General features: G+C 37.2%; 1 long non-coding RNA gene across 1 annotated transcript; it reads right to left on the minus strand.

The window, feature by feature from the left end:
* Nucleotides 1-2,140: 2,140 nt before the first annotated feature.
* LOC126824976 (uncharacterized) lies at nucleotides 2,141-9,086 on the minus strand. Its single transcript, XR_007681705.2, has 3 exons — nucleotides 8,885-9,086; nucleotides 4,661-4,801; nucleotides 2,141-3,577 (listed from the first exon to the last, which is right to left on the minus strand). It is a non-coding gene; the product is annotated as an uncharacterized LOC126824976 (long non-coding RNA).
* Nucleotides 9,087-14,799: the final 5,713 nt, after the last annotated feature.

Raw genomic sequence — 14,799 nt, forward strand, 5'->3', positions numbered from 1 at the left:
CGGCTGACCCCCGGACCCATTCACTTGATTTGATATTTATTTATTTGGTGTAATGTCTATTTTCTGTCTTGTCCACAGGTTTATCTTGTAGATTTTTGTTTTGTTTAAGTGTGGTCCTCCTGCACTTACTATTATGTCTGTTAATAGTCCTCGTTAAAAATAAAACACTTTTTATCGCCTCTATATTTTTTTCCCTTTAATATATGTCGGCTTATAAAGTATTCTCAATGAACCTTATGCCCTCTATTTGACTGAAAGCTAATTTTAGAAGAATTCATTTTTTTCAAATGGTTTCTCTGTTCGTTATTTAAGAGAAAAAACTAAACTGAAAGTAGCATTTCAAGTTTTGTATCGCTACGCGTAGTCTACAATTAGCTGTGGAAATTAACTTAGTTAATACTCCGCCTTGAAAAATTAAATTTCTGGCAACCGTGAAAGATAATACGAGAGAATTATTGCGTTTTTGTGAAAAAAACATTAGAATTGGTCAAATCGTGAAACTTAAAACGCGAAAAATAAAGAAAAAGAGGGTTTTCTATTAATAGCGCTGGAACTACATTCGAGGGTAACCAATTAACGGGAGATAATTATTTGTATGTATCAAGGAGTCAGAGCACATTAATTTTTTTGAAATTTTAATTCCGTGTATTAATGTGATATTTTGATAAACAATGACTTTTGTTTTGTTATGTTTTCCCCCGCATTTTGAAATATTAATACTCTGTTATATATTTTTTGTGATATATTTGCCTTCTGCTTTTTGTCACTGTATAATTTCATGGGGGGGGGGGGTCCCTTTCATGCTTATAATTTCGTATTTTGGTGTTTATTTAGGATTTACAGAACGTGTGTTTTGTATTATATGCACGGCACGTTTTTAAAAACTCGATTTGCCACTTTTGGATTTTTTTTTCATTTTTATGCCTTGTGTTTCGTTATTTTCCTTTTTTATGCTTTCTGGTTCGAATAACTTTCCACAAACACATTTTACGTGAGCATAAACAAATCCGACAAGGCGCCAAGAGATATTTAAATATTGTCTTTTGCGGGAGAAAACTTCGTGCAACGTCTATATAACGAACTATATTATAAATACAATTCATTACAACCATAGATTAACAAATCTACGTTCTTTTATACGATTCTGCTAAGCAAATCTGGGCTTTGTTTTTGTTTGCCGGGGGGGGGGGGTGTTAGAACTATGGCTTAAATATTTAATATTTTACAGATTTTAACTTTCGTCATTTCTATTTCTGTATTTAAGGCCTAAAGAAAGATCTGCAATAGGCATATTTAGCATACCCCAGATATACGCCAAAATGACGATTGAGATCACGTATTTCTCAAAACTATTCAAGGCCTGGAGGAGACAAGATATGTTGTCACAGGAACCAGACAAACCCCATTCTGGATCCGCCCTTGCCTCATAGTACACTGAATGGTAAGACAGCCTCCATTAGCTGTATCGGTGAAGAAAAGTAATGGCGATATAATTCGTGCATGTACTTATTCGTCCTTTTGTCATTCATTTAATGCTCAATGTTCTGTTTTTTAAAACAGAACATTGAGCATTAAAATAACTTATTTAAATTTCATTTAGGGTTTTTTTAATGCCAATTATACCTGAAGCCATTAATCTTGTATGACTACATGCTTGGTAACCGACGGTGGACAGCCGACACATATAGTTTTAATTGTATCATAAGCATAATCCTTATTATATCCATTATTTGTAATTATTCTCTTTTATATTTTATTGCGTAAATTTAGCTTCTTTAAATATCGAATTGAAAGTACATTTATTCAAGATTGTAAGTTTCCAGGACAGTCTCTCTGCCTGTTTAATATGCTATTTAATGTGATCCGGTATTAAACAGTTTAAATGATCATTCCTGTGTATATTTATTACGGGAGATTCTCACTTTTACATTGGGACGTTAAACCCCATTTAATTTCTTCTTGAAAACGACAAGAAAACATTTTTAGAAATGTCGTACTATGTGTGTACAAACTAGTGATTGCATTCGATATAGGCTACGTTGTGTTGTGGTTGTATTCTGCTATTGGTCGCTAAATACCACTCAAGGGTCATAATTAATCCATATTTCGTTGACATCAACATTTTAGGAGAACAACACGATAATATGTAACATATTTATTGCCTATTTCCATTATAAAATTTTAATAACAAAGCATCTTAATATCTGAAAATAACATAATTAATTTACACTTCTAAATTCATAGTGCTTGCATTTATATTCATATTTCGAGTTATCAACAATACGATATTTTAAACAAACATTATGCAAGAGCTAAATCTGCCTATTGCGGGTCTTTCTTTAGGCCTGAAATGTTATATAAACTATTAATTAGACATTTATTAACATGAAAAGACCTTAATCAACCCTCGATAGCATCTTATGTGTCGGACTGTCATTGGATTTGAATCCAATCTGCTGCTCAACGCCCATTGATGATTAAATCAATCAAAATGGATAATCGAGGCTATGTTTTTTTTATAGTACCGACTTTAGTAATGATGACCGAGTCTAGGTCGAAAAATCAATCGCTAATATCTTGGTTCAGAGTGAAGCAATTTGACTGAAATCTTCAGCACATTCCCTTAACATTATCTAGTTTTTAACTATCATAGTGAGAACTACCAGCTCTTTATCTAATCTCTCATAATGTATCTTTAACAATTCATTTACATTTCGACTAATCAACAATACAATCTTACGAGACTAACTACTAACTGTCCAATTGCCAACCTATGTATGATATAAGGAACATTTCTTTAACACAAAGTATAATTTAATGAATACACAATGACTGGGTTTATTATCATGCGGCGTTTTGAAGAAACTCTCGTCTTCATAATCAAGGAATGAAATGATATGAAATGGGGTTTAACGTCCTACTGTTCTGTTTCGACTGGGATAATGAAGACGTCACATAGTAATAAACTCAGTACATGTACTTGTATTATCCATAAAATTGAAGAAATGTCCATTATTAAATGAATATTAAAGAATTTGTAAGTCAACATTTCTTGAGTTCAGTTGGTTACCTGGATGTTATTTTAAAATTAAATAATAAATTATATATTATGTATTCCAAGTAACAAGGAATGGCGTCAATAACTGACCAATTGGGCCGTTAATTCATTTGTTGGCCCGTTCAAAATTATATACATATTGCACAAAAACATCAACAAAGATCGCGCGTATTCAGCTTCATATACCTATTACCTCAGTCACTGGGTAAAGAAAATATTGGATTTCAAAACAGTATATCACTAAAAATCCGTTTAAAATTTCACATCTAACCGCAGTACATTCACTTTTATAAAAGTTTATCACCTATACATCCGATCTGTAATTGTCATCGTGTTGTCAATGGCACTGTGACGTCAACAGGGTATTTAAGGTTTTTGGTTGGTTTGTACTATTATTACGCACGCGACCAAAGCTCCCATGAGTGTTCCTAGAGCGACCCCAGACATGGCGAATTTTGCAGCTTTCGCCGAGGCGTATTCAGCTGTAGTAAAATCGTTTAGTTTAATCGCCTTTCTCACCTGAAAGTAAAGTAAAATAAAACAAAAGAGTTAAATTTACCAGTTTATTTTTCCAGTTTGACTTTGTGTACTGACTGGGGTGGGGTTCTCTTGCACGTCACTTCTTACGTCAGTTCTTGCGTCAGTAGGAGTAGGGGCGTCCACGGTTAGACCGGACAACCTGCCCTAAATGACGTCAGGCTGGTTCCTACGTCACTGCGCTATTCTGACTTCAATATGCAAGTCAGAAAAGGAGTGACGTAGGAGCGAGTCTGACGTATTAGAGCAGGTTATTCAGTCTAGGTCCACGGTTAGAGTAGAATTAACGGATATTAACTAACTGAACTAGTAATGTCAGCACATGGTTGTACAGAGTACAGTGTCCTGTCGGTGAAAGGCAAGGGGCGAAATTGGGTTTAACGTCCACTCGACACAAACTAGGCCATTTCGGAACTAACATATGTCAATAATTCGCTTGCACGTCGGGGTCTTTAGCAGTGTGAGAAAACCGACTGACCCGGAGAAAATGCACAAGATTGGGCAGGCGACCATGCTTCTTGTCTGGGATCGAAATCACGCTACTTGATTCATTGACAAAAATTCTGATCTAAAGGGCATGCGTTACACTACTAGATCACCATACATCCGTTATGCGAGCTATATATAGTGCAGAACAACACAGCGCTAAACCCCATTTCATTTCATTCAGATTAAAGATTGGAATCGGATTTTAATTGGATTCATGGACTGTAAAACCTCTTTTTTCGCCCACCTGGAACATTCAAGGCACATTACTATACCCCATTTGACGAATGAGAAATGAAATGAAATGAAATGGGGTTTAAAATCCAACTGGCTCAATAACCAAGCGGTTCTGGGTCCTATTCCGATGTTGGTCGTGATTTTCCCTCTTGTCATTTTGACGAAGAATCCATGTCCTGCGTACAGGTTGGCGATCACGTAAAAGAATCGCTTACAGTTGTGTCCTGGACCCCCCCCCCCTCCCTCCTCATAGCCTCATAGCGCACTGTATGAGGCATAGGCCTACCTACCTTCATTAGAGCAATTGATGTAAACCTTCAAGAGTATGGATGGTGAACGTACCTTAACGCCTTTTAATATGGCGGCGATGCCAAGAGGTAAAAAGAACAGGGTGGAAATCAATGAAAACAGAATATGATCAGGTGGAGCTTCTGGTGGAGCATCCGGTTTACTCTCATTGGGTGGTATGATCACCGTCTCCATCTGCAAAATACCAAAACATACAATATATTCAAACACAACGTAAAACTGTTCTTTAAAACTATACTCTGCAGGGGTGTGTCTACTATTAAAGTTATCGGACGGCACTTTCCGCCTGGCAAAAATATCTTGGAGAAGATTTCCGCCCACGGCCATTTTCTTGTAAATAAAGATAAAGTGTCTTTCTTTGTTCCTTTTAACATCATAAACTGAATAAATCATCTTGACTCGCGTCAAACTGACCTCGTATCATGCATGACATCTAAAAATAACGTATAGTCTATGTTTTCCACGAAATTCATTTCTTTCGATTTTTTGTTTGCCGTGCCGAGCTATATAAATGATATGTAGACTCTTTTAACCAGCCATAGCAGTGCTATTTAACTAGCATGACTGGTAGAGAGAGAGAGAAATGGGGTTTAATGTCCGCTCGACACAAACTAGGTCATTCCGGGACTAAACATGATTGGTAAACAAAAAGTCTAGTTTGTTTACGGATAATGCAGCGTTCTAGTTTATCATTATATTTTTAATGGAATATATGGAATATATATAATTAATAAATGGACTAGTAAATAAGTTATCTCTCTGGCAGTGCGCGCCATTTTGTACGGTGATCGAAACATGTTCAGAAATCAGACGGGATATTCATATTTCATCGTGGTAAAACTCTCAATAAAATATGGGCAAATCAGGTTCCAGGAAATGAAATGAAATAAAATGGGATTTAACGTCCTACTGTTCTGCTCCTAACCTGGGCTAATAAAGACGGGCAAACGCCATACAGTGTGCTATGAGGGAAATTTTGCCCGGGCAGCGGCGCTACGGCGTACTCTTGTATCGAATTCCAACTGCCAAGGGATCTTTTACGTGCACGCCAATATGTACACGGGACCTCGGTTTGTCGTCTCATCCGAACGACTAGAAAGCTGTCCTTGTCAGGCCCTCCGTCCTGCATTACTGACAAGTGGGAAACCACGCTGGAAAATCTGGATGAACTTTCTCGGCCAATGCAGGGATCGAACACCCGACCTCCAGGCTAGCGAGCCAGCCTCTTACCCACTTAGCCACGTGATCCCCTAAATTACCGAATATTTCATAAAAAGTTGATTAAGAAAACGCCAAAACTGACTCAGTAAATTGTGACCTGTATATTCCAGTTCAATTACTAAATTGCATTCAAACAACTGTGACCTGTATATACGCTGATAGACTGACATCAAATACAGGACATGTTACCTTTAATTTCTTTAGCTTTTATTTATAATTCTGAACCATGTTCAATTTGCTTATTCAACGTAAAATCCCTATAGTGAGCTAACTAACTGTTACTAATGCCGCCCATCTAAAAACAACATACCGCCCACAGTCTTACAAGTAATAATAACTTCCAAAACGTGACAAATCACGAGCTTTATGAACGTGTTTAATCCGATTAACTGGGCACGCACCGGAAAAAAAACAGTGCATAAATACTTAAATATAAATATTTTTATAATTTATTTTTTTGAAAACAGGAAATAATTATAATATATAGGATAATATCTAAACGAGAGAAAGAGAGAGAGAGAGAGGGGGGAGGGAGAGAGAGAGAGAGAGAGACACACACACACACACACACTAGGTCATTTTTTTTTTTACTTATATATGGTTCTATTTTATATAGTTCTATTTTATTTCAATAATTCGCTTGTGCGTTGGGGTCTTTAGCAGTGTGTGGAAACCGAAGGACTCGAAGAAAACCCGCGAGATTGGACAGGCGACCCTACTCCTTGTCACGTACAATCGGGGAATCGAAACCACGCCAGATGACTCAATGCCAGACCTTATGTTTCAGCGCGCAATATCTAAACAAATGTGAAAATATAAGAAATATTCTTGATGCTTGAATTTGCAGAAATATCCATTATGTTAAAGTACGTGTTTGGGTTATAGAAATATAATTGAAAATCCAAACATTAACCCAGTGAAACCTATGTGCTTCAACTTGCTGGTAGTGTGCGGGGTCGAATGGGGGTATTCGAACAAACCTTGGTTTCCTGTTCATCATTCACACATATTTTCCTGTAATTAAGTGACTGTTGTGCTTACTTTTTCCCCTCTTCTCTTCCTAGTATTATTCCGGCTACTATTTAAAACTTTGGTAAACTGTAATGGGGGGTGTTCTGTTCGATCCCCCCCCCTTCCTTTCAGACGTAAGGATATGAGGTACTTAGTATATCAGAGACCCCCCTACCCCAATGCCCAAAGCCATTGCGTGCAAAAGAATAATCGATATTGCCAAAAATATATATACAATTGGTTAGTCCCGAAATGACACCCCCATCCCTCTCTCTCTCTCTATCTCTCTCTCTCTGTGCATTATTCAGCAATTTATTTGATTGAGTTTATCTGTTAAAATGTATCTCTCTCGCCATTTATCTATCTCTCTCTCACTCCCCCACCTCGCTCTCTCTCTGTGCATTATTCAGCAATTTATTTGATTGAGTTTATCTGTTAAAATGTAGCTCTCAGTATTCATGCATGTACTGATAAAACCGTGATAATGATGTTATCCTAATCTTTTAAAGCAAAAACAAAAAAAAACGCGCATAATTCAGATATTGATATTGATAAAATTAACATAATTTATCGTATATTTTACATAATTGTTAGATAGGAAACGTCTGGGAAAGTCAGATGAAATGAAATGGGGTTTAGCGTCCAACTATTCTGCTCTAACTGAGCTAATTAAGGCGGACCAAAGCGATACGCTGTGCTATTGGGGGGGGGGGGTTGTACCGTGACACCGGATAGTAATACGCTGTGCTATGGGGGGGGGGGGAATTTACCGTGACACCGGATACGTGCACGCTAATGTGTACACGGGACCTCGTTTTTTTTCGTCCCACCCGCATTGGCCGATAAAGTTCATCCAGATTTTCCGGCGTGGTTCCCCCCTTGCCAGTGATGCAGGACGGAGGGCCTGACAAGGACAGCTGTCTAGACATTTGGATGAGACGAAAAACCGAGGTCCCGTGTATATATTGGAATGCAGGTAAAAGATCCCCTGGCAGTTGGAATTTGGATATAAAAGTAGGCGATAGTGCCGCTGCCCGGGAAAATTTCCCTCATAGCACACTGTATGGCGTATGCCCGTCTTCATTAGCCCAGTATAGGAGCAGAACAGTAGGACGTTAAACCCCATTTCATTTCATTTCTCATTTCCGTCCCACCCGAACGACTACGCGTTGTCCTTTGCTAGGCAATCTGTCTGGCACCAGGGGAACCACGCCGGGAAATACCGATGAACTTCCTCGGCCAACTGACTGGCCAATTTTGGGTTGGCGATGAAACTAGTAGTGATAAGAGCAATGTAGTTACCCACGGAGGCTAAGAAAATTTAAGTTTGATTAAGGAAATTTTAGTGAAGAGATTATAACTGTCAACCTCCAACCTCGTGGGTTTCCTCCAGGTCCTCCGGTTTCCTCCTACTGCTAAAGACCCCTACGCGCAAGCGAATTAGTGAAATAAAATTGAACCATGTGTTATTCCCGAAATGACCTAGTTTGTGTCGAGTGGACGTTAAACCCCACCTCTACCCCTCTCTCTCTCTCTCTCATAACTGCCAATTACCGACATTAAACAATATTATGTTAAGACCCACTGCAAATTTGGTCATAGATGACGAGATATAAACAGGGCTAGGGCTAACCCTAGCTCTTAACCTTACCCTAACTAACCCACAATCTCGTCAACAATCACGTGCCCTACCCCTATTTACATTTCGCGACCTGTGACGAAATCTGCAGTGAGCCTTAACTTTTAGACTTTACCTCCATGTTAGCTATAGCTATATCGGGTAGCCCAGACAAAACGAGTGATGGATAATGATAAGAGAACACTTGTTGAAACGTCGTGCTATGTGTAAAACCCAGTGATTGTTTTCCATAGAAATTGGGTTGTGTTTTAAGGTACAATACGCCTTTGAAATATTCCACTTTAATATAAGGTATGCCTACTCGTTTTCTCTGGGCCACCCGATATATGACTAAAAATGAGTTGATGATAAAATGCATTATACTAAGTAGTAACAGCGTAACATACCTTGAGTTCTTTACAACAAGCGAAGATATAAATCTAAGATTCACTACGAAATTTATAATTCATGTCGTATTGTTGCCCAGTTGTTTGTCGTCTATAAACAGTATAACTGTCTCTCTATATATAGGCGTGTATTATTTCTTCTCACTGTGTTATATCTGCTATATAAGCTGCTATATTCATCGTTATTGGACAAGTGAACTTTGACACGAGTTGTCTCATTCACTTGTTATTTTATCTGATCATGTGACAAATTAGCACGCGCTTCTCTCCTTGTTCACCTATTCAATAAATAGGCTGTCTGTTTGAGTGTGCAATAACTTTATTTAACTTCTACAAGGAAGTGGTCTTGCACAAAATTAACTTTCGGTATTTGATGTGTATTTATATGGATAAATGCCTGCGATGTAAGCGAGGTGGCGCTAAATTAATTGTAGTATAGACAGTCTAAGACTAAAGGTGTAGTTTAAAGGCTCAATACCACTCTTGTTGTAACTGAATAATATGTCCCAATCTTCATTCTGGTCAACAATTGTACTATTTTACAATATTCCAATTAATTGATGATACAAATTTCATCTTAACACACCTTATTTAAAAATTTTGAAAAATTCAACATAATGGTTTGAAACGTCTAACGTATACCTTTTCAAATGAAACTTCGATTTAAAAATTATTTCGAACCCTCTGGACAAGTAAAATAGGATGTAATGGATAATTTACACAACAGGTAGTACACTTAAACATCTAATACTTAGATTTATTTTCTGGAGCTTTCAAGCCAGCAAGAGTGTTATTGTCCCGTTAACGCCCACTTACACCATTGACTGCGATATCACACACTGATCAGCAGCTAGTGAATATTCGCTAGGCCGCTACAATCACTCATAAGGATGACATCGATGCGACTTAATGAGCCAAAAATATTAACTTTTTTACTCCGACAAATTAAATTCTAAAACATTTTTTTTAATGTTTTATGAAAATTAATAAAAGATGTTTGAAGTATTTGTAGGTAAAATTTATTTCCTATTTAGTGTAAATGGGTATTAAAATGAGTAAAATTAATCCGTCAAACTCTCAGTCGGGGGGGGGGGGGAGACTAGAGGCAGAGTGAAGAGAAGAGAGGGTGTCTTACGTCCACTCGGTACAAACTATGTCATTTCGGGACTAACATATGGTTCATTTCTATTTCTTAGCTGTGGGAGGACCCGGAGAAAACCCACGAGGTTTGGACAAGCGACACTACTCCCCGTAACGTACAGAAATGAAATGGAGTTTAACGCCCTATACTGTTTTGCTCCGAACTGGGCATACGCCATACAGTGTGCTATGAGGGAAATTTTGCACGGACAGCGGCACTACGGCCTACTCTTATATCGAATTCCAACTGCCAAGGGATCTTTTACGAGCACGCCAATTTGTACACGGGACCTCGGGGTTTTCATCCCATACAAAAGACTAGACAGCTGTCCTTGTCATGCCCCCCGTCCTGCATCACTGACAAAGGGGATCCACACCTTAAAATCTGGATGAACTTTCTCGGCCAATGCAGGGATCGAAAACCCGACCCCCATGCTAGCGAGCCAGCGTCTGCCCTCCCACCTCCCACCCACCCACCCATTCCCTGTAACGTACAAGTGGGGAATCGAAAACACGCCGATTGACTCAATGCCAAACCTGCTGATTTAACGCGCGAGCGTTTAACCATTCGGTCACCAATCCACCAACCTACCCCACCCCCTTCCCCACCTCATTTTAAATGATTTCGTCACTACGATATGATAAGTTATAATAATACTACCCAGCAATGCTTTGTTTAATTACTTACTTCATAGATATTATCCAAATATACATCGAATACCTATAAGTCTTGTCGTTTCGTATAGTTATGATATCTATACTAAAATTACCTTTGTCAATACAGCATGATAAATTATAAGCATACTACCCTGCAATACAAATCTGTTTTGAATTACTTACTGCATAGATTTTACGATTTATAATTATCCGATTTTACAGCTGCTGACTTTGTCTGAAAACACAACGTATACTTTAGTTTGGTCTTAGTGTCGCTTGTAACCGGTACGTCCTGACTCCGGTTCACAATATATACATATATGCTAGTACAACCTTGACTAAGCCGCTATGTATAACGCTAACTTTAAACTTTATTCATAACAAAAGGCGTGTGTAATATATGAAAACCCGACATACCGGTATTCATATAATTTGAATTGCCGAACTTAGTAACTCGCCGTTTTCTTTACAAATAAGTCTTGTTGATCAATATCATTTCTATAGAAAGATTTATTCTACTAATGTTAAATATATTCATTATAATTCATACCAATGTTTAATTACAGCGCGCACCTGTTAAAGGGATTATATATAGATTTAGAATAATCAATACCTGTAATCACCTGTATGACTGTTATGATTTTACAGTCTGACTAACGATCTCATAATTTGTACAGGGTAAACCAGCATTTATGCCCGTATATATTGAAATACGACGGGACATCAATTTGTTAGAATAGTGCTAAACACAATACAATAAACAATAAATTCTACTCGGTGTGTTCAGGATAATTGGTCGCACCCTCCACCTCTCTTTTTTGTTTTGAATGTGACATCACATGCACAAATGTATTACAATTTACTATATAATATTGCAGAAAAAAATTCTCAAGTCGTATAAGTCTGTTAGATTTGATATTATATGAGTATCCAAGACATATGATTTGATATTATGAGTAAACCAGCCGATCCCCGCTCAATCTCTCGAACAAAGATTTAGTCTCATAGAGTTCGGCTAGTAACTTATCAAAATAAAATTCCGATTAACAATTTAAATGTTTAACTAAAAAAAAAAGAAAAAAAAGAAAAAAAAAGGTTAAGCTTCTTTAATTAATTATAAATATTTTTTTTATTCTCGGACTTTTATCTACACACACCTATTACACTGGCTATAAATTAGACAACAGACTAATCCATACGGTAAATATTTTAAGAATGAAAATATATATACTATTTTTCTTAAATCATAAAAAATAACATGTATTTCAAATCCATGCATAATTAATTGATGAGACATCTTCACTTAAAGTCGCAAATGTAGACCTTCTCTAAAAACTATTTTACCAATTACTATCAAAGCAAAAAAGAAAATGGAAAATAATTATGAATGATTAATGAATGAACGAAAATTTATACATAAAATCAAAATAAACGAATGTAAACTTCAAATGGCCTTGGAACCAGATCGATCTGAATAGTAATTTGTTTTATTTCCGAGAGTATAATTTTGGAAACACAATTTTGAATTCGTCAAAACTTATTTTAAAACTTTAGCATAAGTTACATTGCATCACGGAACAGTATGGACCAACAACTTTTCTGGAATTCTATTTTTCGTTAGTGCTCTTTATTGTATTCTTTTTGGCAAAATATCTCTTTAATTAGTGTCCATTAACAGAGTTGTCTCCCTTGAGATAATTTGGGCTGAACAGGAAGCAAGATGGCGACTTTTAAGTAGGAAGAGATCGCTTTGTTGTTTATTTTCTTAAAATAACTACATATTCCTCCCAAGATGTCTCGTGCAATGATACCAAGCCAGCAAAAGTTGGCAGAGAAGCTGACTATTCTAAATGATCGAGGCCTGGGGATGCTAACTCGAATATACAACATAAAAAAGGTATATGGGTTGGGTCATTTCAGTTACACGATTAGGTCATTTCTCAAATTTCTATTTGACATTTTTCGATGTTTTTCATGCATAATGATAGTCACAGGCCTTGTTATTCGAACTTTGGTGATGCTATTGATAAAAATAAAAAATTCAGTTCAATTTAAGAACAAATTAGGGTCTGTAGTAGCAAGGTTCTGTGTCAGACTGCATGTCAAAATTACGAGAACAGTCATCATAGATCATACACACAAAAAACAAAATAGGGCATAGACATATTTCACTCGGCTTATTCTTAAAGATTTAAATTGTAAGGAAATATTAGGGATGACGAATGATTGCCCCACAACAAATTGCAAGTATTTTGATAAATAAATGTTTATTTTACAAACCTGTTACTCTATTTTTACCCTTCATCAATACTCCAAAACATCACCATCATCATGGCTATGGAATGTTGGTTATTTACCAGATACTTACTGTAGACTCAGGTATCCAGTAGACGTGGTACAAGGGTTAATCAGCGAACTGGATGTATGAGATGTGTTGTTGACGTTTGGGAAAGTAGGACGAGGGGAAATGTGTAGGGAGTGAAGTGCTGTAAAGGGATAGTTAGATGTATTATGAATGGTTAGAGTGGCTGTGGTGTTGCGGTGAAATACTATGCCGCCACCGTAACACCACAGCTTTATGATTTGTTAGATAGGAGTGATGTAATGGGTGTCAACAACTGGGTATGCTGGTATCGTCGCAACGTAGCCGTGAAATATATATTGTGGGGGGGAAGGGCGGAAACGGAAAAATATACAATGTTGACAGTATGTGCCAGGCAGCTCGATAGGGAGTGTGTGGGAGGGTCACCCTCATAAAATTTTTTTTTTTTAAATTTCAGTTTTCTGTAAGCAGTGAAAACACTATTTTGGCATTGTTTGCGGGGTTAAACCTAAAAATCACATTAATACACCTATTGCACGATATTGTGAAACTAGCTGACGAAGACAGCTCGGGCGGCGATTGTTTGACTCGGGGCTGCTCTGTCAGTATCTAACAAACACATTTAGTTGGCGTACAACTTTTAAAAACCGAATGTCAGTATGGTATTTCTCACATAATTGGTTATCGCAAAAACAGAGTAACCTGAAAGCGAGTAATCTCGACTCAAGCCTATAGTCTATAGCCTACACTCGTCACTAGGCTTCCTATATTATTGTTTGTGGACGGTTTACTACTCAATGATAAGCCTGCGCCGCAAAAAGAGGTCTCGCCTTTTATTATTAGTATAATGACTTCCTCATGTGCGGCAGGTTAGTTTGCTTCTAAAAACACTGTTTTCCGTTCCAAAAAATACAAAAGTAATTTTCTACCATATGACCATGGTTCTTTTCACAGAGACTAGATAATTTCTCTCGGTGTAAGGATATAGCTATGGATAAGTTCATACAAGGTCAATAAATCCGCGGTCACTTCGGGTCACACTGTTGAGAAAATAAACCGATGTGTTTGTTTAGTAGCAAATCGAGCGTCAATCAACTGAGTTTGTACAGAAAAATTTTTGAGTGATATGTATGAACTGTCTTCACACATTCGGTTTATAATTAGCGATACACAGGTACAGTGGCAAGTGTTGTACTTCACAGACTGTTTACCTCCGAACTACCTCCGCACGAAATCCCCGATTTGGGTACTTGTTAAAAGAAAAAGAAATAGTACCTGTGCGCATGCCAGTAAAAAAAACCCTAAGAGTTCGCGCATAAAAATGCCCGAACGTACCAGGCGCCAGGTCATCAAGACACTGATGAGGCTCTTCTATAAACTGAGATTCCTTCCTAACACTCTAGTTATAATAATTAAATTAATTTTCGTCAGGATCAATACTTTACTCTGTCAGCCCATTATTCATTTCTTGATCTTGTAGTTAATTCTTTAATTTAAATGACCTGTAAATCTGACAGTCTGTTTATTCCACATCTGATCGTTCCTCAATACATCTGTTCGTAAATCTGAGTGTCCGCTTTTCCTTGCGTTTGATAGACATTTAACAGTACAGAAATCTCAGTCAATACAGTCACTAATTTGAATTATTAATGGGTGACAATCAATTGTATGGTATCGTAACTAAAGAAATGTGATGTCATCTACCGTGTAGGAATGATTTTATACGAAAGTTTCACAGTAATCAAATAAAGTAGATTAGTAGTGTAGAACATTTACAATAATGTGTAATTTATTT

This window comes from Patella vulgata, chromosome 6 (genome assembly GCF_932274485.2).
Source record: "Patella vulgata chromosome 6, xgPatVulg1.2, whole genome shotgun sequence".
Taxonomy (NCBI): domain Eukaryota; kingdom Metazoa; phylum Mollusca; class Gastropoda; family Patellidae; genus Patella; species Patella vulgata.